Source organism: Urocitellus parryii, chromosome 1 (assembly GCF_045843805.1).
Source record: "Urocitellus parryii isolate mUroPar1 chromosome 1, mUroPar1.hap1, whole genome shotgun sequence".
Taxonomy (NCBI): Eukaryota; Metazoa; Chordata; class Mammalia; order Rodentia; family Sciuridae; genus Urocitellus; species Urocitellus parryii.
The window spans coordinates 132,736,996-132,762,660 of NC_135531.1; the positions used below are offsets into that span (position 1 = coordinate 132,736,996).

General features: G+C 36.0%; 1 pseudogene; it reads left to right on the plus strand.

Moving 5' to 3' along the window:
• The first annotated feature begins 841 nt into the window (after nucleotides 1-841).
• On the plus strand, nucleotides 842-24,876 carry LOC113177094 (butyrophilin-like protein 8; annotated as a pseudogene).
• The last annotated feature ends 789 nt before the right edge of the window (nucleotides 24,877-25,665 follow it).

The following is a 25,665-nucleotide window of genomic DNA, read 5'->3' on the forward strand; positions in this document are numbered from 1 at the left end:
CCTCTAGCCCACCATCTTGGATCTCCTGTAAAATTACTTTCTGGTCTAGGATGTGATTGACTACTTATTGTGAGTTCATATATACTTTAAAAAGATTACATGTTCTGAAATTGTAGTGCCCTAACTTAGTATATCAAATTAGTGACTGAATGAATGAGTCTTTGCCTTTCTCATGCCTGAATCACTGCCTGATACCTTTTCCAATACCTTGAATTATTGGAGACCAAGATCCTGTCTTTTTAAAGCAACTCCTTCCAATCTGGCCCTATGATCAGAGTCCTACTCCTGAACTCAGCACAGGGGTGGGGTGTATGGGATTCCTTCAGACTATGCCAGGAAATGGTGGTTTCACCTGTGTCTAGTTACTCCTCATGGAGCACCAACCGTTTGCCTGGACAACCCATTACCTTGTACTTAGAGGACCTCTCTTTCAGGACTAGATCTTAATTCCCTGTATAGATCAACCTGCTGGACTAGGATGGAAAATATCCCTACATTTGACATTTCCATGCTACTTTAGTCCATAGAAAGTCTAGACCCAGGACAAAGTCTTCCCCACTGTGTCCTACCCATCTTTTTTCTGTCTTTTCTTTTCTAGTTTGAGACTGATGCTTATGATCTGTCAATAAATGTACAGTTTCACAGTCTACAGTTCCCATTCCTGACACAGCCATGTCTGTATCAGGGAGACTCTAAGGAGAATAGTGCAGTTTTCTATCAATTTATGCTAAGCCTCACTATGACACCTGCACCTTGGATTTCTGTCCTGATCTTCTCTTCTTTCAAATCCATTCATCCATCCCTCCTGCTGTCTCATGAGCTTGATCTGGCAGAAATCTCCATGGCCCTCATGCTCATGTTGGCTCTCAGTCTCCTCCAGTTTGGGTCAGGTAAGCCATCCATATGGGACTGCTTTCTATCCACATACTGTTGAACAATTTGATTTCTCCAACTACAATGATTATTGGCACAATGGGACAAAGGCATCTTTGTTATTTGTATTCTCTCTGCTTCTCCTTACCTCCTAGCTGCATCTACCAATTCCAGGGGCTCTGAGAGGATGGGCAGTGTGAAGGACTCAGGCACTCTGGAAATAATTATGGTAGCCCAGAAATAATGAGAGTGGACAGCTGAAGAGATACTATGACAATGGGAATGGGACACACTAAATATGTTAAGATGAATAAATTTAATGTTGTCTCAGCTGAACTGTGGGGGTTTAGTACAGGCGGGTCTCTAGTAGAGCACCCACATGTCTGACTTAGTTGACTTTTTAGGATGTTTGAGAGAAAACAATGTGTCCAGCTGTGAACATGCTGAGTTGGGAATGCTTGTGATTATAGAAACAAAGGAGGGAATGGGTCCAGACCTTTAATTGAGGAATCAGTTGGAACCTGGCATATTCTGGGTGCTGTCCTCCACCTTGAATAAACTTATTCCAAATGGCAAGAGAAGATCTCAACAGAGAGGCATAAGTCAAGTTCTAGAGTGGAGTTGTCAGTGGGCAGGGAAAGTTTCCATTCTACTGCAGAGAAATTCAGAGTTGGACAGTGAGGAGCAGGACCTCAGGATCTGCTACTTCATGTCAGCAGATGGTAAGAGACCATCCTGAATAGGCTCAGTTTATTTAATAAGACTCTTCTTGAAGATGCATGATAAAATACATTTTATAATTATTTATAAAATATTTAAAACAAGAAATAATTAAACTAAAAATTTAAAATTTCACTTATTTGGGTATTTACATGTAGGACTCACTTGTCTTTTGTTGATTATGCACCAATAACATGTAGATGTATGCATATCATAATAAACATATGTGGATTAATCAAGAGACATTCACAAAGTAGTTACATATATAGAGGTTTAATGGAGTGGTCATCCACAGTTTAGGAACTCTTCTCAGAGTAAATCTATTCAATATAGCATGGCAAGCATGTTCTGCAACAGGAACTTGCTTAGGAAATAAAACAGCATTCACCATTTATCCTTATAACCCTTGTTTTTGTTGGGCATGGTGCTAGACCCAAGGGATGCTATGCTGAGCAAAACACACAGGTCCTGTCCCATGGAGCTGAGAATTATGGGGCGGAGACTCACAAAAACACAAATACTCACCATCCTTCAGACAAGATGATCAAATTAAAAATGAAGATGAAGTTGTATGAGAAAAAATATCAACAAAATTAAGGTATGTATATTAGCTCAGGCTACCATTGCAAATACCACAGACTGGGTGGCTTAAACAAGAGAAATTTACTTTCTTAATGCTTTGGAGGTGATGGAGGTGAGAATTTCAAGATCAAGGTGTCAGAAAATTTGATTTTTTTGGGGGGGACTGATAGTCACTGTGTCCTCACATGGCTGTTCCTCCATACACTTGCAGAGAGACAGGGAGTAGGGTGCTCCAATATTTTCCCCTCTATTATAAGGACAGCAATCTCATTGGAAAAGAGCCCTTCCCTCATGATCTAGTCTAATCCTAATCACTTACCAAAGGTCCCATCTTTAGATACCATCACATTGGATATTAGCCACAACAGATTATTTGGGTAGGGGAACATAATTCTGTTAATTACAGAAATACATGTTGATAAAACATTAGAAGTGCTGCTTAAAGCCAACATTATAAGGTGGAAAAATTATCAAACAAGTGTAAAAGATGCACTCCATGGAAGGAATACGTCAAAACATAAGTGCATCAGAGAACCAACCTCTAAGATAAAAATGGCAAATTCTCCCTGGCACAGTGTCGAACATGTATTCCAGAATTTTGCAGAATAAGTACACAGATAATAAGGAAACACAAATAAAACTTTTATAGGTAAAGAATATATATTCCTCTAATTGTATTGATAAAACATTTACAAAATGAGGAAGCAAATTACTGCAAGATGGAGATTTAATCACCTCATACTACTCTTCTAAGTCATTGAAAAAAAGGGTGTTCTTTGCATTTTTGCCAAGGAAATAGAAAAAAAGAACTGTTTTGAGTTTTTAGTGAGCAGATTAGTAGAGGAAAGATAATGTGTGTATATACTCTCCTCTGATGAAAAGGTCCACTTTTGGAGAGGGTGCCCTCATGCCTCTAGATAACTTACTTAGTGACATGAGTTTTTCACCTTGAGAATGACAATGTCAATAAAATACACTTCTCAGGTCTTTTGGAACCAAATGAAGTAACTGGTATGAATATGTTATGTCAATTGTAGGAATATGCAGATATGGTATCTCTGGGCTTAGAAAAGGGATCATGACGAATGTTCCATTCATGAACATCACTGCCCTAAGTAGGTTTTGCTTACTTTTCTTTTGTGTTTACTCTCACAGGCCAGTGGCAAGTTATTGGGCCAGACAAGCCTGTCCATGTGCTGGAGGGGGAGGATACAATCTTCACATGCTTCCTCTCTCCTGAAACAAATGCAGAAGCCATGGAAATGAGGTTCTTCAGGGATCAATTCTCTGGTTTGGTCCATCTCTACAGGGATGGAAAAGATCAGAAATATATGCAGTTGGCAGCCTGTCAAGGGAGAACTGTTTTGGTGAAGGACTTCATTGTACATGGACGTGTCTCCTGTAACTAGAAAAATTCAATTCCTCAGATGCTGGCCTGTATGGATGATGGTTCTGCTCCCAGACTTATGAGCAGAAGGCCACTTGGAAGCTACAGGTGTCAGGTCAGTTGCTTAATTCTGAAAATTCAAGACTTCATTCAAATAAAAATTTCCTGAACTTAAAAATGTTAAATCAAAAGGTTTAAAATCCAGGATTATTTATTTACAAAACAATATGCTATTATTTTTTTCATTTGTGTGCATAGTTCTTTTTTATCCTATATGCTAGCCTATGAAACTACCACTTTAACTATCTTATTACCACAAAGTCCTCCCTCAGTTACACTTTCAGTTACACTCATCCTCCTTCATCCCTAAAATCCACCAACACTTGGCAATCTATTTTCCATTTCCATAATTGTGTTATTTCAAGAGTGGTATATAAGTAGAATTATACAATATATTACCTTTTAGGATCATCTTTTCCCACTCAACATCATGCTCTTGAAATTCAAGTTGTTGCTTCTGTTAAGGTTTTCTTCCTTTTATTGCTGGATAGTATTATCAGGTATGGATACACCATAACTTGTTTAACCACTCATCCTTTGAAGGAATGGGTTGTTTCTATTTTTGGTTTATGACAAATTAAGATGTTAAATAGGGGGTTGGGGATATAGTTGAATTGTTTGAGTGCTTCATTCACATGCACAAGGCCCTGGGTTCAATCCCCAGCACCACACACACACACACACACACAAACACACACATACACACAGAAGATGTTATGAATATTTGTGCATAATGTTTAATTTGGGGGGAGAAATGCCTGGGAGTGTAATTGCTGGGTTATAAAAGTGCATGTTTTAAAAGAAATTGCAAAATTGCTTTCCAGAGTTGTTATGAGAAGCTGCTTCAGAAAACACTCTAAGTCCGAATTCAAATCAAAGAGAGTTTTATTTATTTGACCAGGGACTGTCACCCACCCATAGAGACTGAAGTGTTGTGGGAGAATAGTCATTTCCTGGCCTGTGTCTTGGGAATTTAAAAATGAAAACCACAGCTCAGGGACTTTCCTTAGCGTCAAGCAAGCAAGCCAATCATAGAAGCTAAAACAGCAGCTAGCATAGCAACTCAGACAATCGCATCTTGGGTTTAAACAGGTGTTAGATAACTGTATCCTGGGTTCAAGCAGCTGGTTAGCTGGGGTGAGAATCTACTTCAAAGTCTTGGGTCACCAAGACAACCATATCTTGGGTTGAGTACATTCTGTGGGGTACAAAGTACAGAAGATAATATATTATATTATTTTATTTGTTTTAATTTAGAAGAAAACAGCTTTTCAGTTTCTCAGAAACAGCTCTTGTATCAATTTTTTTTTAATAGAAGGCAGCAAAATGGAGTTTCAGGCCTGCATATGACAGTTCTTGCTTTATAATTGTCTTACCTCACTTATCAAAATCTTATATTTATAATCTATATGTATATATTTTACTAATCTATAGCCTATAAATTACACTCTTATTGGTTGTATTTATCCATTCACACCACAATAGGTATTATATTTTATGTTCCTACCAACAATGTATGAGTATTTCAGTTTCTTCTCACCAGCATTTGGTATTCACAGTACTTTTAAAAATTTTAATGATTTTAATTTTCTCAACACAGATTACCAAAGAGGTTTCCACTTTATTACAAAAGGCTGTGTGTTTATATAGGTCTAAGGAGAGGTCGCAGGGCTGAGGTAGATAACAGGTCGCCCGTTTATTGGCAAGCTCTTCCATATGTCAGTTCCGGAGCCCAAGAAGTTAATTCTAATTGGGGCTAAGGCTTCCCACCAGCAGGGTTTGAACATTGGCACTGGGGGAACATTTCATGCCAGTGAAAGAAACAAAGAGGAGAAAGAGGGTCGTTAGACGCCATGCTGGGGTTTTTCTCTGGGGTGCTGCTGCCGTTATATGTTTTCCCAACACTTAGGGCCTCACTGAGTTGCTGAGGCTGACTTGGAACTTGTAATCCTCCTACCTCAGCCTCCTGAATTGCTGGGATGAAAGTCATGCACCACTGTGCCCTGCTGATTTTTTTAATAGTGAAACATTTAAATTCTATTCTTAGCTCTCTCTCTCTCTCTCTCTCTCTCTCTCTCTCTCTCTGTGTGTGTGTGTGTGTGTGTGTGTGTGTATGTGTATGTGTGTTCTATAGCTATGGTTTGTGTATGTATGTGTGTGTGTGTTGTTACCATAAGTTAATGTTTAACATCCTAAAGGTATAATGAAAAACCAGCCTCTACCTCAGAGCAAAGCCTGTCCAAGGAAGGGACATGACCTTTGTCCTTGGAAAAACCCACAGAGCACTCCTAAGCACATTCCCACCCTGCTAAGTTGTTTATCTACAAATAACAGGAGAGATCTGCTGCGCCAGGTGTCCCTGACTCAGTCAGGCTAGGTGGGGATCCATAGCAGGCCCCTAGCAGCCACCAATCAGCATGAGACAGGGAAATACCTGGGATGCCAGATAACCCTCCCAGTGGTTTATGGTGGTTGATAACAAGTTGGGAAACCATGTAGTTCAGCACGTACACCCCTCTTGGCTCAAACCAATCAGTTCAAACGAATACCCCTTTTGTACTGAGCAATCACCCCTACCCAACTTGTTCCTGCCAGTGAATGTGCTAATCATGTTTTAGAGTTGTTATTTGATTTTCCCTCGGTGTGTGATGATTTGCTATGATGTATGTGAAGTCCCTGCCCTCTCCAAAGAATGTATAAAACTGCTGCAAACCCTGGGCTCGGGGCCTCTCAGTGTCACCAGTTGCTGTGTGTGTGTGTGTGTGTGCATGGAGGACCGAGCTAGCTCGCAATAAACATCTCTTTGCTGCTTAAATCGATCTTGGGTCTCTGGTGGTCTTTGGGGGTCCCGAATTTGAGCATAACAATAAGTCTAATTTGAATCATACTAACTAATGTCAGTAACATCAAAGAATCTACTCCTATACAGCTCTGTCGTCCCTGCTTTTAGTTATTGAAATAACAAAATTAAATTTTTATACATTGTTTCCCAACTCATGAACTGATGATTGCTTTCATTGCAGTAGTACTTTAAATCATGTAGAAAACAAAAAAAAAATGAAGTTAACAAAAGTTACAACAAAACTACCTTTTAAAATTGTCCATGATTTTACTATTACTAGAGATCTTTATATTTTAATGGCCTTGAATATTCTTTAATTTCAAACTGAAAAACCTCTTTTAGCATTTCTTGAAAAGTAGGTCTAATGATAACAAATGCCCTCAGGTTTTGTTGGTTTGAGAATGTCATCATTTGACCTTCATTGTTGGAAGATACAACATGAGATATCCTCTGAGTTTTTCTCGCCATATATTTATTGGTATGTTATAGGTATCCATGATGGTAGGATGATGGGATTTGTTACATATTCATACATACACACAATATAATTTGTCCATATTATTCCCCAGTATTTCTCCTATACTGTCTAGCTTTGTTGGATATAGGATTTTGTTTGACATTTTTTTTTCCTTCAGCATTCTGAATATAGCAACCCATTATCTTCCAGCCTTCAAGACCAAGTTGGCACCAAGATGCTTAAATATTCTCTAATTCTTAAAAAATATTTCCAACAGGAAATCAGATGATTGCTTCATTAGGGTTTCCTTAATTGTTTGTGGTGAATAGCTTCTCTTCCGCTTTTAAGATTTTTTCTTGGTCTTGGTCATTTGACAGTTAAATTATAATGTTCTTTGATGTGTGTCTCTTTTGAGTTTATCCTACTAGAAGTTAATTGACCTACTTACATCATTCAAATACAAAGAGCTCTCTACTAGCTATTTTGAAATACTTAATTTTCAACTGAAGTTGCCCTACAGTACTATCAAACATTAGAAATTATTCTCATATCCAACTGCAATTAAAAGCAGAACACATATTCTTTCAAGTGCTAGTGGAACATTGTTGAAATTTCTGTTTCATGTCAGTGACTGTTGTTTGATGCATCTATATTTAGGACTCTAACGTTTTCTTGGTAGATATATCCATTTATCATTATGTAATATCTCTCCCCTCTCAAAATTCACTTGACTCTGATGTCTACTTTATGTGATCTTAATACAGATACTCCTATTTTTTAAATTAATGCATGTATGGTATATGCAAATTTCATAATTTTTAATGTTTGATAACTGACAGATTCCAATCCACTTTCATTTCTCATTTTTCATTTCCCAATCTAGGAAAGCTGAAAAGAAAGCCTAGACATTTCTTTGGTGTGAGAAAGACAAACCATAGAAGCCTTACTTTGCCATGGAGGAACCCTAAAACCCTATCCATAATAAAAGCAAAGCCATTTTCCTTTCCTCATTTTCTCTTGCCATTTGTAGAGCTGCTTGGGTGTCTCCATTATTCTCCCCAGACAGTCTTATTATGTGAGTAATAGGCTTTATCATTTTATCTTGATACAAGTATAATATCATCTGCCTCATTATACAAATGAAAATGTTGTGGGACAGGAGAGGGGTATGCATCCTGCCTCTGGATGATAACAATCATCCTTTTACTTTTAACCTTGTGTTAGTGTATTGAGAATGAGTTTCTAATTGTCAGCATACAGTTGGGTTGAGCTTTTTAATTTACTCTGCCAATCTTTGCCTTTAATTGGTATATTTAGATCATTTCCATTTAAGGTAGTTATATGATAGAGCGTAACCCTGACACTTTATTACTGATATCTGTTTGTCTCCTTTTTTCTCTTTTATTGACCTCTTATGGTTTATTGGAATATTTATTTTTATTTTATTTTTATTAACATGTATTAAACACACACATGGGATTCAGTGTGATATTTTAACACGTGCATACAGCGTGTACTGGTCAAATCCAATCTCCCTTAATTTACTCTTTTTTCTCCCATACTTTCCTATGTCTAGTAATCACTATTCTGTATTTGGGTTGACTTTTTTTTAGTTCCTATATATGAGAGAGAACATGAAGTATTTGTTTTCTATATCTGACTTATTTCAATCAATACAATGTATTACAATTCCATTAATTTTGCTTCAAATGACAGAATTTCCTTTTTTTCTTTTTTTTATTAGTCATTCAAAACATTACAAAGCTCATGATATATCATCTTCCATACATTTGATTCAAGTGAGTTATGAGCTCCCATTTTTTTACCCCAAATACAAGTTGCAGAATCACATCGGTTAAACATCCACATTTTTACATAATACCATATTAATGACTGTTGTATTTTGCTACCTTTCCTATCCCCTACTATCCCCCCTCCCCTTCCCTCTCATTTTCCCTCTCTACCCCATCTGCTGTTGTTTAATTCTCTCCCTTGTTTTTTTCTCCTTTCCCCTCACAAACTCTTATATGTAATTTTGTGTAACAATGAGGGTCTCTTTCCATTTCCATACAGTTTCCCTTCTCTCTCCCTTTCTCCCACCCCACTCGTCTCTGTTTAATGTTAGTCTTTTCCTCATGCTCTTCTTCAGTGTTCTGATCTTAGTTGCTCTCTTTATATCAAAGAAGACATTTGGCATTTGTTTTATAAGGATTGGCTAGCTTCACTTAGCATTATCTGCTCTAATGCCATCCATTTCCCTGCAAAATCCATGAGTTTGTCATTTTTTAGTGCTGCGTAATACTCCATTGTGTATAAATGCCACAGTTTTTAAATCCATTCATCTATTGAAGGGCATCTAGGTTGATTCCAAAGTCTAGCTATTGTGAATTGTGCTGCTATGATCATTGATGTGGCAGTATCCCTATAGTATGCTCTTTTAAGGTCCTCAGGGAATAGACCGAGAAGGGCGATAGCTGGGTCAAATGGTGGTTCCATTCTCAGCTTTCCTAGGAATCTCCATACTGCTTTCCATATTGGCCGCACCAATTTGCTGTCCCACCAGCAATGTACAAGTGTACCTTTTTCCCCACATCCTCGCCAGCACTTATTGTTACTTGACTTCATAATGGCTGCCAATCTTACTGGAGTGAGATGGTATCTTAGGGTGGTTTTGATTTGCATTTCTCTGACTGCTAGAGATGGTGAGCATTTTTTCATATACTTATTGATTGATTGTATGTCCTCCTCTGAGAAGTGTCTGTTCAGGTCCTTGGCCCATTTGTTGATTGGGTTGTTTGTTATCTTATTGTTTAATTTTTTGAGTTCTTTGTATATACTGGATATTAGGGCTCTATCTGAAGTGTGAGGAGTAAAAATTTGTTCCCAGGATGTAGGTTCCATGTTTACCTCTCTTATTGTTTCTCTTGCTGAGAAAAAACTTTTTAGTTTAAGTAAGTCCCATTTGTTTATTCTTGTATATAACTCTTGGGCTATGGACGTCCTATTAAGGAATTTGGAGCCCGACCCCATGATATGTAGATTGGAGCCAACTTTTTCTTCTATCAGGCACAGACTCTCTGATTTGATATCTAGCTCCTTGATCCATTTTGAATTAACTTTTGTGCATGGCGAGAGAAAGGGGTTCAGCTTCATCTTGTTGCATATGGATTTCCAGTTTTCCCAGCACCATTTGTTGAAGATGCTATCCTTTCTCCATTGCATGCTTTTAGCACCTTTATCAAATATAAGAAAGTTGTAATTTTGTGGATTGGTCTTTGTGTCCTCTATTCTGTACCATTGGTCCACCTGCCTGTTTTGGTACCAGTACCATGCTGTTTTGTTACTATTGCTCTGTAATATAGTTTGAAATCCGGTATCGCTATACCGCCTGATTCACACTTCCTGCTTAGAATTGCTTTTGCTATTCTGGGTCTTTTGTTTTTCCATATGAATTTCATGATAGTTTTGTCTTTCATTTCTGTCTCTACAATAAATGCCGTTAGGATTTTGATTGGCATTGCATTGAACCTGTAGAGGACTTTGGGTAATATTGCCATTTTGATGATGTTTGTTCTGCCTATCCATGAACAGGGTACATTTTTCCATCTTCTAAGATCTTCTTCTATCTCTCTCTTTAGGGTTCTGTAGTTTTCATTGTATAAATCTTTCACCTCTTTTGTTAGGTTGATTCCCAAGTATTTTATTTTTTTTTTTTGAGGATATTGTGAATGGGGTGGTTTTCCTCTTTTCCATTTCAGAAGTTTTGTTGCTGATATACAGGAATGCCTTTGATTTATGCGTGTTGATTTTATATCCTGCCACTTTGCTGAATTCATTTATTAACTCTAGCAGTTTCTTTGTAGACCCTTTTGGGTCTGTTAAATATATTATCATGTCATCTGAAAATAGCGATAATTTAAGTTCTTCTTTTCCTATTTTTATGCCTTTAATTTCTTTTGTCTGTCTAATTGCTCTGGCTAGTATTTCAAGAACTAAATTGAATAGAAGAATTAACACATTCTTAACCAGTGGGCCCAGAAGAAAGCACAAAGGAAATGAAAAAGTGTTTGGAGACAACAGAGACAAAACCACAACATACCCAAACTTATGAGATGCAAAGAAAGTGATGCTGAGGATAAAATGTGTAGCTTATAAGGGCTTACACTAAGATGAAATAAGATTTCCTTAAAATTTACAACTTAGGGAATTTTTATTTATACTTATTTTTACCCTTTCAATTAAAAAAAAATCTTTTCTGGTATTCTGAGTTCCTTCCTTGATCAAATAATTTCTTTTAAAAATAATTTTATTATAATTATTAGTTCATGTTAATTATACAAAATAATGGGTTTAACTATGTGGTTTCCATGCATGCATGCATGCATGCAATGCACTTTGGTCATATCCAACCTGCCTATTATTTTCTCTAATCCCCTTTCCCCTTCCTTATTCCCTTCCTTTATACCCCCTACTATATTCATATCATCTTTTTTTTTTACATTAAAATGATTCATATATAAAAAAAATGACTTATCCTACTTCTCCTTCTGAGTGACTTAGTTTGTTTAACATAATGATCTCTAGTTCCTTTCATCTTCTTGCAAATGGCATAATTTCATTCTTTATGAATGAATGAATTCATTTAATCCACTGATGGTCATCTATACTGATTCCACAACTTGATTCCATACTCTTCCTGGACCTTCAAATTTCTCATGAGAAATTTGCTGCTATTTTTCTAATAACTCATTATTTCTCTCTGGCTTTTTTCAAAATTAGTTTTTATCTCTAGTATTTATAAGTTTATTGGGTCTTGACATGAATTTCTTTGGGTTTTCCCATATATCATTAGCTCAGCTTTTTAAGTATGCAGTTTTATGCCCTTCCTAAACTTGAGAAAACATGCAATACTTGTCCTTCTAAGTGGTTTATTTCTCTTTATATTATGAATTCCATTTGCATCCAAAGATGGGAAGTTATCTGTCATCATTTCTTTGAATACTCACTCATCCTCTCTCTATTCTATCTTTCTTGGACCCTGATGATACCAGTGTTGGATATTTGATGTTGTTCAACAGGTCCTTGAGGTCATTCTTCTTCTATTTCTCTTCTTTTTCTCCCAGGTTTTTCCTCCTTCTCTTTGCCTAGGTAATCTTATTTCTGTTATTAATAATAGGTAATTTCCATTTTTCTATTCTTAATTTCATTGATTTGATCCTTTTTCATCTTCTAGTATTCAGGCCATTCAGTGAGTTTTTTTATTTTGATCATTGTATATAATTTTCATTTAGTTTTTTTTAAGATGACCTGTGTGTTTTCTGTGAGTTTTTTTCTTTTTCATCACCCCCCCCAAGTTTTAATTGGTACATTATAGTTGTACATACTGATGGGATTTGTTGTTACATACATGCCACACTACATAATATAACAACATAATTTGGCCAATACCACTCTCTAGCACTTTCCGCACTCTCTCTTCAATTTCCACCCCATGGTCTCTTTACTTTACTAATCTCTTTTTTATTTTAATGAGATCTGCCTCTATCTTTCTTTACCTTTTCCTCTCTAGCTTCTGCCTATAAGAGAAAACATAGGATCTTTAATCTTTTGAGTTTGACCTATTTCATTTAGCATAATGGTCTCCCCTTCCATCCATTTTCTTGAAAGTGGCATAATTTCATATTTTTATGGCTGCATAAAACTCCATTGATATATACCACATTTTAATCCACTCATCCATTGATACCTCCACTGGTTCCATAGTTTGGCTATTGTGAATTGTGCTGCTATAAACATTCGTATGCATGTATCACTGTAGTATGATGACTTTAATTCTGCAGGATAAATACTGAGGAGTGGTATAGTGGGATTATGTGATAGTTCCATGCCTAACCTTTTATAAATTTATTTCCATAGTGGTTGCGCTAATTTATAATCTCACCAAGAGTGTAAAAGTATTCCTTTTTTCTCCACATCCTCTCCAGCATTTATTATTTCTGTTCTTGATGACTGCCATTCTGACTGGTGTGAGATGAACTCTCAATGTAATTTTGATTTGTATTTCCCTAATTACTAACAAGGTTGAACATTTTTTTCATATATTTCTTGGTCATTTGAATTTCTTTTTTTGAGGAGTGTTTATCTCATTCCTGTGCCCATTTGTTACTTAGATTACTTAAATTTTCTTGTGTAAAGCTTTTTGAGCTCTTTATACATTCTACATATGAATCCTTTGTCAAAAGAGTAGTTTGCAGAGATTTTCTCCTTCTGTGGGTTCTCACTACACCCACATTCCTAATTGTTTTCTTTGATATGCATAAGCTTTTAAATCTGATGCCATCCTATTTTTTAACTCTTTGCATCACTTCCTGAGCTTTAAGCATCCTATTGAAAAAGTGATTGCTTGTGCCTACATACTGGAGTGTTGACACTACATTTTCTTCTAGGAGTTGCATAGTTTCTGGTCTACTTGTTAGATCTTTGATAATTTTTTGAGCTGATTTTTGTGTTAGGTAAAGGGTGAGAGATAAAGAGTCTAGTTTCATTCTTCTACATATAGATAACCAATTTTCTCAATACCATTTGTTTAAAAGGTTGGTTTTTTTTTTCTCCAATGTGTTTTTGGCAACTTTGTCAAGAATTAGATGATTGTAGATGTGTGGATTTGTCTGTGTCTTCTGTACTGTTGGTCTTTGTGTCTATTTTTATGCCATTGCCATGCAGTTTTTGTTATTATAGCTCTGTAATATAATTTGAAGTCAGGTATTGTAATGTCTCCAGTATTGCTTTTTCCCCCTCTTTGGTTTAGAATTGCTTTGGCTATTATGGGTATATAATTCTTCCAAATTAATTTTAGACTGTTCTTTCTAGTTGTGTGAAGAATGTCATTGCTTTTTGATGGGGATTTCATTGAATCTGTATATTGCGTTTGAGAGTATGGCCTTTTTATTATCCTTGAACATGGGAGGTTATTTTTCATTTTTTAAAAATAAAACTTCTAATTGCTTGTTGAAAATGTCTATTATATCTATTTGAATTTTCTCTCAATAATTTCAATATCTTCCTGTGTTGATATTGGCATCAATTAATGGTCTACTCTCTTTCAGGATGACATTTTCTTTGTTCTTCATGTGAGTAATTTTCAACTGAAACTGAGACATGCTGGCTATTATATTGAGACTTTGGATATTTGCCGCAGTCCGGCTGCAGCAAAATAACTGGGGGGTGACGAACAACTTGTGTAGATTGATTCAGCAGGAGTGGGAGCCGTTTATTGTAGGACAACAAATACATTCCACACAGCTTATCTTAATTATCATAAACTAGATTCAGCAGTCAACCAATAAGGAATCTCCACACTTAATGGCTCGCTGGCGTTACTTCACAAACCACTCCCTCTGGCATTTTGCCAGGTGCCATCTTGACTTGTTTACAGACCCTAACATTTCCCTGGCAAAATGCCAGGTGCCATCCTGACTTGTTTACAGACTCTAACAGATATTATTTAAAGCTTTTAACTTCTATTTTTGTTGTCACTCATCTTGTTTAGGATTATCACTCAGGTCTTTTGTTACCTGAATTGTTGCCAGTTGTGGTTCCACAAAAAATTTTATTTTTGGAGGTTTTGCTGTGCCATTTTGATCTACATGATTTATTTGATGATATGGGGACTCCTGATGATCTTTTCTACTTCTTGTTTGAGCTGTTTTATTAGCTGAGCTGCCCTGGTGTCCCTAGGTGAGAGAAGAGTTTATGATTCAAATGGACAAAGAGCATCTCACCTGGCCTCTTGTCAGCTTGGCTTCTGTGCAATCCTTATCCTTTTTCAGGAGTTTCTGGGTTCACCTGGTATTGTCAGTGATCTGGTGAAGAAGTGAGCCTACTTTCTGTTCATGGGTTAGGTATAAGATGCTTTAGTGCTGTGTTGTCACTTTAGTTCCTGAGTCTCTAATGTGTCTAGCTACCTCTTTCCACCATTCAAAGTTCTTCCATGGTTGCCAGTTGTTGTATTTCCAGGGGTTTAAATTTTCTTTAGTAGGAAGAGCAGGAAGAGACATATTTATGTTATTTTATCCAGACCTACTCTTTGAGCCTTCATACCATAAATCCTTATTTAAGCTGTTGACTCAACAAACATTAGGCTTCATGCACTTGTCTGAATCCTGGGAAATGGCCAAGAACAGCACACAGATGATTGAGTTCTATTTGTTGCAAGATATAGGCATAATCAAGTCATCAGATTATGATCACTCATGTGAAGGATACTCCTTTTTGTTGTTCAAGTCCTAAGTCTGAAAGACAGGTCTAGCTAAACCTTCCTCAGAATCTGCTTAAACCTAATAAACTCTTATTCATCTGAGCAAATGTCACCTCCAGTGGGGACTCACTTGACATTTAATCATTCTCTCTTTTGTGATAGCTTGACATGCTCTTCCATAGCTGTACTTTTCCCAATGAAATGTATTTATTTTTTTCTTTCAATGAAATATATTACTTATTTTATTCTGTATTGTCAGTGAGTTATTGAAAGTCCACCTCTTGGTTAAATCCTACATGTGTTTTTTGATGTCTGACCATAGGCCATTACAAATGCCTTGTCTGACAAGCCTCATGAGAATAAGCTGTTCTCCGCATACCCAGACTTGGTGCACAGAAAATGCATGCATTCCCTGGAGATGTAGTCAAGGATTCAGACCTTCCCATTGTCTCATGCTCTTGCACATATTTTCATTCCTAGTCTGGCTGCCTTTGTTCTTAGGTCGTTTTATTTGAGGGATTGGACAGAAGTTTTCTTTAGTACCTTTGTGGAGGACTTCTTATGAGGACAAGGACTGCGTACTTGAAGACACTTTTCCCTCTCCGATTAGTATCCTGTGATTTCTCTATCCTTTGTTGCTTCCTACAGTGTTTAATTATGCCACTTTTTTATAGCAATAAAGTTATCTATTTATTTTACTAGTACTTTGAAACATTTGAAATTAGCTTTGTTAATCTACACAGTCTTTCTAATTCCATAAGTCTTTTTCAGTGATTTCCATATTTCTGTTTTCTAGCCTTCCCCCATGTCCCGTTCACAAAATCAGAATTCATAAAACTGCTTGTCCCTTTGTTTGGGGCTCCATTAGTAGTAACACAATTGTTGCCTGCATTGGTGCACTTGATCCTGGACCAGCCTGCCATTTCATGGAAGAAAAGGGAATGGGGAATTGGCAAGTTCTTAGTTTTAACTTTTTCTTATACTATGACAGTAAATGATTAAAGGCATCACTGCACTGTTATTTTTATTTTGGCTCATTTTTGCTTTAATGAGCTACTGGAAGACATGACAGCTTAGCTTTCTCCACTTTCGTTGACCTTCTGAAAATTTCCTCATTAGAAGGATCTATCTCTATCTTATTCACATATTCATATTTAGTGCTTAGAAATGTCTAATCATGTAATAAATTCATATTCATATGTGGTATTAATAAATGCCACATAGGTGTTTACAGGTGTGTTGTAAGTGTATGTATATGCAAGACAAAAATAAGGGGGTGGGTTATGACTATAGAATTGATGGACCTGGATTAGAACAGTTATGGCCTTGGAATATTATCTTCATTTTAATCTTTTCCTTTTTTTCACCCCAGCAGTGGGCTCAGGTTCTCTCATTTCTATAATGGGATTTGTTAATGGAGGCATTCAGCTACTATCCTCAGGTTGGTTATCCCAGCCCATAGTGAAGTGGAAAGGCCCGCTGGGACATGATTTATCTTCAGATTCCAAGGTAACTGCAGACAGACATAGCCCATTTGATGTCAACTCCTCATTTGTAGTCCAAGAGAATGTTGGAAGCATATCATGCTCCATTCAGCACCCTGACCCTGACCTGAGCCAAGAGATGGAATCCAGAGTATGGATAAGAGGTGAGTAGGGAGGAGAAAGAGGAGTAGGGGTGCATGCTTGGGTAACCCAGAGGGAGACTAGGAGCCTTTCTGTTTCTAATTCTTGTTTAATATTGACCAGTTTTAATGATTCATTTTGAAAGTCAAGGTTAATTCGATATAAACAATAAAATAATTACTGGGCACAGTGGCACATACCTGTAATTCTAACTTCCTAGGGGGCTGAGCAAAGAGAATTGCAAGTCTTAGGCCACCCTGGGCAACTTAGTGAGACTGTCTCAAAATAAGAAAAGGATCAGAGACATAGCTTAGTGGTTTAGTGCCTTCTTAGCATGTATCTCTTGGATCAATCCCCAGAATTGAACAATAACATCAACATAACAACAACAACAGGTAGAAACAGACTTCTTTACAATTCCAGAGAAGTTGGATTAAGTATTTTCTTTGCTACATGATCAGTATATGGGGCACCCCTCCAAATTCAACTCTTAAAAAAACTTAAGAATTTGCATTAACTCTAGGAAAAAGAGGAAAAGTTTACTTTTAATAAGTTTATTAATTTTAAAGAAAATATATTGTCATTGCCTTATGAAACTGAATAAAATTTAAAATGTAGATATTTTCATGAGGATTTTAAAAGAATAGGTTAATTCATGTAGATCCAAATATGTCAGTAATTACTATGTAAAACATCCTAATTTGTTAGTTAAAAGAGAAATTGTAGATTGATTTTTTTAAAAAAAAATCTCAGTTGTTGCAATTTGCAGGAGAAAAATCTAATACATGTGAAATATTTTTGTTTTAGATGCTGATGGACCTTTATTTTATTCATTTATTTGTATGCGGTGCTAAGAATTGAACCCAGTGCCTCACACATGCTGGGCAAGTGCTCTACTGAAGAGAACTGGGGGGAAGAATAGACAAATAGTAACCAAAGGCATACTATCATAGATACATTAGTCTCAACAAAAGAAAAAGAGGAGAGTTTTAAGATGGTGGAATAGAGGAGGTTGCTTTCTGGCTGTTCTGTGGTGAGACCAAAAAAAAAACAGATAGGCAGCTTCTCAGCAAAGTGGATGAGAAAGGTGAAAGGGCTTTGTGGGAGTTAATACTGGATGTTGAAGGCAGATTAGGGACTCAGGAGGTTGGATATAATAGAATAAGGAAGAACTCTGCATTGCTATTGCTGTTGCTGTTGCCAGTCAAATCAGCCCTCCATGAATGAGCAAAGTGGAGGGATGAGGAATTTAAAGGAACCCATAGTTTTAGGAGGCCTGTTCAATGTTTGGGTATGGAGAGACCAGTGATCAAAGACACAGCTGGACTAACCAGAAAGGTGTGTTGCACAATATCCTTGTGTGGGAAAGAAGCCACATCTGTCCTGGCAGCCCAGAGAGGACAGAGCCATTTTGCAGCTGCATCATGGGAGCCAGCAGCTGGGGGAGCCCATTCCTGGCAAACCCAAGTTGGGCCCAAAATATAGGCCTGGCAAAACCATACCACATGACCTAGAGAATGCCTAAGTGACCTGGAGAAAATCAAGCATGGAGAAGGGTTTACACAGGGGGAATACATGAATTTGCAAGGGCAGAGGTAGGAGTGATTGAGTTTGGAGCCTGAATCCAAGAGACTAGGAAATGTGAGATCTGCAGATGATGGAAAGGACAAAGGATTGGCTCTTTCACTGCATGAGTGGAACCTAGGGGAGATTCCTGGGGTGCAGTCTCCCAGTGTGGAGAGCAACCGCTGGGCACTGAATGTGTGCTGATTGAAAAGTTTCAGACCAATCACCATTCCAAGAACCTGGAACCTACCTAGGCCCAAACCACACCTTCAGGAGCTCTGCCTATGGGATCTCCTCTCACACTCTACTGACCCAACCCTGAAGGTGGAGCAGACATCACACTCCAACCCACTCCACCTAAAACTGTAGATAAGGGAAGCCAAAAATTTTAAAAACACCATTAGAAACAATTCTTTGACTTTTCATTGAGATCTTTCTCCCCCTTTCTCTGTTTCATTGTGATCTGAATGATTCATGGACATGATACATATACATATGTGTCTTTTCCCCCTTCTTTCTAGCATTTTTTGAAGGAAGTTACTTTTCATGGCTTAGTATCTTGAGGGCTAGGATGTTTGATTAGTATATCTCTGTTTTATTTTGTATTCTTTTATTTTTATTTTTTTGAGAGAGAGAGAGAGAGAATTTTTTTAATATTTTTTTTTCCAGCGGACACAACATCTTTGTTTGTATGTGGTGCTGAGGATCGAACCCGGGCTGCACGCATGCCAGGCGAGCGGCTACCACTTGAGCCACATCCCCAGCCCCAATATTCTTTTGTTTTTTATTTTAAAATTTTATTTTTTAAAATTTTTACTTCTTAATATTTTAATTTTAATTTTATATATATTTGTATTCTCACTTATCTATTTCCCTTGATTCTTTTTTCCTTCTGCTAATAGCCAAACTCTTTGTTCTCTTTTTTACTCTTCCTTTTTTTTATATTTAAAATTTCTAAAATATTTTCTGTCCTCCCTCATAATCTTCACATCCTATATCTCATCTCTTCTCTCCTGGTTCACCATTTAAAATTACAAACACTTTTACAAACTTAATGTTTTTACTATGGGCAATAATTGATCACATCATTTCTATTTATAGTGACAATTAACATTGTAAATGTCATAGTAGAAACTAGTTGGTTTAATGCTGTACATCATGTGCATTAGTTGTTATCATTTGACTCCCCCTAAACTGTGAGGTACTGGAAACTTTCAGGGACACAGTAAGTTCATAGGGTAGAAAAATCTATAAATCTAGGTATGTGTAGGTTATCCATTGGGGGGCATAAATACTGATGACAGTTATTTCTTGTTGTATGATTCCCTTAAGCAGTATTAAATGAACTTCTTGGTCTTCTGATTAACTTGGCTTTAAGTCCACTTTATCTGCTATGAGGATAAAAAGCCCTGCTTGTTTATGAAATCTATGTGAATGATATATTTTTTTCCCAGCCTTTTACCTTTAGTCTGTGGATGTCTTTGCCTATGAGGTGAGGCTGTTGGAGACAGCATATTGTTGGGTATTGTTTTTTAATCCAACCTGCCAGTCTATGTCTTTGGATTGATGAGTTTAGTTCATATATATTCAATGTTATTATTGAGAAATGATTTGTATTCCATCATTTAAATTTATTTCTGGTTTTTAATTTGAATTAGTTTCTCCTTTGATCATCTATTCTTTTAGCGTAATTTCTTCCTTTATAGTTTTTCACTTTTATTTTTCATTTCTTCTTTGTAAAATATTTTATTGAGTATGTTTGGTCATGCATGATTTCTAGTTGTTAATAACTTTTGTTTACCATGGAAGGTTTTTATTTCATTGTAAATTCTGATGCTTAACTTTGTTGAGTATAGTATTCTTGGTTGGCATCCATTTTCTTTCAGATCTTGGTATGTATTATTCTAAGACCTCCTAGCTTCAAGAGTCTGGATTGAGAAATCAGCTGTGATCTGGATTAATTTCCCTCTAAATGTGACCTGTTGTTTTTCTCTGGCAGCATTTAAAACTTTATCTTTACTTTGTATTTTAGGCATTTTTATAATAATGTGCCTTGGTTGGTGTGGGTCTGTTGTAATTTTGTATATTGGGGATCTGTATATCTCCTCTATTTGATTTTCCTTTTTATTTATTAAGGCTTGGGAATTTTTCTGATATTATTTTATTCAAAACATTATGCATTCCTCTGGCTTGTATCTCCAAGCCTTCATCTGTCTTGATCAATCTTAAATTTGGTCTTTCCATGTTATCCCAAATTTCTTGAAAGTTCTGTTCACGATCTCTTAACATCTTTTCTCCATGGCCAACTTTATTTTCAAGATGATATATTTTGTCTTCATTGATTGCTATGTCCTTCAAGTAGTCTAGTCTGTTAATGATGCTTTCCACTGAATTTTTATTTATTGATTCCTTCATTTCAAGGATTTCTTCTTGATTTTTTTCCCAGAATCTCTCTCTCTTCATTGAAGTAATCTTTCATGTCCTGTATCTTCTCTCTTATTTTACTTTTTACTCATACTTTACCTTGCAGACCAGTTTATGTATTCTAAACTCCTTCTCTGACATGTCTTCCATTATGATATTGATGGAATTCTGTTATTAAAGTATTTTGATTTGTTTGGGGAAGTTTTTTTACTTGCTTTTTCATGTTGTTTGTGTGTCTACTCATCTAACAGTATGGATCTGAGGCTTTCTGATCTGAGACTTTCTACCCTAGCTTATAGTGATCTTGAAAGTTTCCAGTAGTACTTCACAATTAGAAGGAAACAATAACAATAACCAATGCAAACAGTATACAGTATTAAACTAAATATTTACTTCCTACTATGACATCTACAATTTTAACTGGAACAATAATCAGGAATTGTATTAAGCAATTACCAACAGTAAAAACAATAAGTTTGAAAAATTGTTTGCAATTTCAAAAGGTAAACAAGGAGAATGCAAGGCCCTGGGTTTAATCCTCAGCACCACATAAAAATAAATAAATAAACAAATGAATAAATAAATAAATAAATAAAGGAGAGAGAGAGAGAGAGAGAGAGAGAGAGAGAGAGTGTAAAACAGCATGGGATTGGCACCAAAACAGACACATAGACCAATGGTAGAAGCCGCAAAGACAAATCCATATACATAAAGTTATTTCATCCTAGACAAAGGTACCAAAAACATTCATTGAAGAAAAGATAGCCTCTTCAAATGGTGCTGGGAAAATTGGACAGCTACACGTAATAAAATGAAATCAAACCCCTATCTATCATCCTGCACAAAACTCAACTCAAAGTGGATCAAAGATTTTGGCACTAGAACAGAGACCTTGCACCCAATAGAAGAAAAAGTAGGCCCAAATCTTCCCCTTGTCTGCCTAGGATCTGACTTCCTTAACAAAATTCCTAAAGCACAAGAAGTAAAATCAAGAATCGATAAATGTGATGGATTCAACCTAAAAAGTTTCTTCTCAGGAAAGGAAACAATAACATGAAGAGATAGCCTACAGAATGGGAGAAAATCATTACCATATGCACCTCAGATAGAGCACTAATCTCCAGGATATATAAAGAACTTAAAAAAACTTAACATCAAAAACCAAATAACCCAATCAATAAATGGGCTAAGAAACCAAATAAACACTTCACAGAAGAAGAAATACCATTGATCAACAAATATATGAGCAAATGTTCAACATTTCTAGCAATTAGAGAAATGCACAAATTAAAACTACACTGAGATTCCATCTCCAGCCAGAATGGCAATTATCAAGAATATAAATAACAATAAATGTTGATGAGGATATGAAGAGAAAGGTACACTCATACATTACTGGTGGGACAGAAAATTGGTACAACCATTATGGAAAGTTGTATGGACTCTTTAGAAAACTTGGAATGGAACCACCATTTGATCTGGCTATCCTGCTCCATGGTCTATACCTAAAGAACTTAAAATTAGCATACTGCAGTGATGCAGCCACATCAATGTTTATAGCAGCTCAACTCACAATAGCTAACCTATGGAGCTAATCTAGATGTCTTTCAGCAGATGAACAGATAAAAATATGTGGTATATATACACCCCTCTTATTGAGGAAGTTTCAGTAACTGTACATATATGCACAATACTACACACAAAATGAACACTGTGCTAATATACCCTTATGGAGTCAAATTTGTAAAAATGTATCAATCAATTAGAATGCTCTGAATGTCTTTCTATAATCTATTCTTCCAGTATTGCAAATGATGTAAAGATGAAATACACATAGCATAGCAAACCGTTAAAAAAATAAAAAGGCTGGCAATTCAAAATAGTGGGAAAAAAACCTAAAAAGTTAAAAAAAAATGAGAGAGAGAAAGAAAGAAAGTAAAGCAAGCAAAACTCAAAAGACAAAAAAGAAAATTTGATATATGAAAAAGTGTATCACAGGGATAGATTATGAACAATTGCATGGAAGTAGTCTCTAAGATCTAGAGGATTTTCATGATCATTAGCTACAGGTTAAAATCTTTCTAAAGAACTCAAGGAATTTCACCTACTAGAAAGAATAACAATGAAGACAAATGATGCATTTTAGAATTGAAATTTTCATCATTGTCCTTCCTCAGATTCAATTTTCCACTCCTGTTTTTTTTAATGCCAGTTGTACTTTTGGGATTTGGATTTTCATGGTTTTAACATTAGAGATTTTAATCTTTCAGGATTATGATTTTCAAGATATTAGACTTTGAGGATTTTGGTTTTTGGGATTTCAATTACTGGAATTATGGCATTCAGGATTGTGTCTTTTGGAATCATAATCAGCACTACCAAAATTCTTTCCTTCCCAAACTTTTGAAGTTTTTTCTTTCAAAATCATAGGGAAGTTTTAGTTTCAAAACTTCATTGAATTTAGCCTACAACTGAGTCTAAATTTTAGCCGAGCCAACTGACCAAGCAAAATGTGGTGGGTTATAAACACTGGTGTTTACATATTAATTTCATTTTTTTGTCAGTAAATTCATAGCTACATTCTGTCATCTTTGGTATAGCGCTCAAAGAATTCATTTCCACAATATTTATCATTTTTTTTGCAAGCATAAATTAGTAAAATCATGTGATTCTTTTGATGTATAAGCTGTTTTCTCTTGGTTAGGACTTTGTATTTGTCCCCTTGAAGTATACTGAGAACCAATAGTAGTTAAGAGTCTAAAAGCAACATAAGAATATTTTGGGTAGATCTAAAAGAGAATAGGCAAATAATCTAGGGGACCTCATTGTAGGGCTTTCCTCAAAGGTTTCAGTTCTTTCCTGTATCCATTCACTAAAGTTCTGCCTTGGTATCTTGTCTCTTATTTTAATTTCAGTGAAATTTATATAGCAGAAAATTAATTGTAATTTTAATTTACAAATTTATGGGCTACAATCTTTTCTTTCTTTCTTTCTCTCTCCCTTTTTTTCCACTCTCTTTCCATTTTCTCCCTCTCTTTCTTTCTGATTTGTGCTGGGAATTGATCACAGGGCCTCATGAATACTAAGCATTTTTCCACTGAGCTACACTTTAACCCCAATGTAATACATGTGTATAGTAAGTGTGTAATGATCACTTTAGAATAGTCAATATCTCTGTCTCCTTCAACATCAAAATTTTAAAAATTTGCTTTAAATTTTTATTATTTACTATAATAATTGTACATGTGCATGGTGTGCGGTGGGATTTTTCAATGCATGTACAAAATATGCACTGCTCAAATCAGGATAATGTTTCCGTAAATTCTAGTGTTCTACAAACAGCAGGGAAACTACAGTTCACAACAACCTGTTATATGAATAATTAAAAGAGAGGAGCTCAAAGATTTAAAACACAAAGTAATAATAAAACTAATTTAAAATGAATAATTTACAGTAAATCGCAACCACCACCTCTACTTCCAAAATATATCTATCACTCTAAAAGGAAACCCTGCAACTGTAATTTTAATTGTACAAATTTATGGGCTACAATTATTAGCAATGACTCCCTGTTCCTTAATCTGCCCAGTCTTTAGCAACAGCACCCTACTTTCTGTCTCTATGGGTTTACCTACTCTGGATATTTTTTGGAAATGTAGTCATATGATATGTGACCTTTTGTATCTGGCTTCTTTCTTCTAGCATGTTTTCAAGATTCACCTGCACTGTAGCATTTGTCAGTATTTCATTCCCTTCAAGGTTATTCCATTGTATATAATTACTACAACTTGTTTATCTATTCATCTGTTGTTAGACATTGGGTTGTTTCCACCTGTTGTCTATTGTGAATAATGCTGCTATGAGTACAAGTATTTGAATAGCTGTTTTCAGTTCTATTGAGAGTGAAATTGCTAGGCCCTATGGTCATTCTGTTTAACTTTTTGAGGAACCATCTAACTTTTTTTCATAGTGGGTACAATATTTTACAGTTATCACCAGCAACCATGTGAGGGTTTCAATTTCTCCACATTGTTGCCAAAATTTTTTTCCTTTTTGTTTCTAGCTGTCCTTCAGCGGATATGAAATGTTGTCTTTTTGTGGATTTCTTTTTTGTACCAGGGATTGAATCCAGGGGCATTTCACCACTGAGCCACATCCCCAGCTCTTTTTATATTTTATTTTGAGTCAGGATTTCACTAAGTTACTTAGAACCTCACTAAATTGCTGAGGCTGGCTTTGAACTTCAAATCCTCCTGTCTCAGCCTCCTAAGCTGCTGGGATTACAGGCATGCACAACTAAGCCTGGTTCATTGTGATTTTGATTTGCACTTCCTTGATAACTAATGATATTGAGCATCGCTTCATGTGCTTTTTGCCCATCTTTATATTGGATTTTTATACTTTTCATGAGTTGTGGGAGTTAATTATATACTGTGGATTCTATGTCCTTCTCAAATATGTAAGGTGGAAATATTTTCTTCTGTGGGCTGTCCTTTTACTTTTGGATAGTGTCTTTTAATGCCCAAAAGTTTTCAAGTTTTTGTGAAGTCTAGTTTATTTTTTTCCTCTTGTTACTTGTGGTTTTGGTGTCATAACTAAGAATCCATTGCCAAATCTAAGATTATAAATATACATATAGAGATAGATATAAATATAATTTTTTTTGGTAGTGGGGATTTAAACCAGGGGTGCTTTTACCACTGAGATACATCATCAACCCTTTTGATTTTTAAAATTTTAAGTAGGGTCTAAAGTTGCTTAGTGCTTCTTAAGTTGCTAGGGCTGACCTCAAACCTTTGATCCTACTGCCTCAGCCTCCCAAGTCATTGGCCTGTGCCATCACACCCAGTAAGATCATGAATATTAACTTCT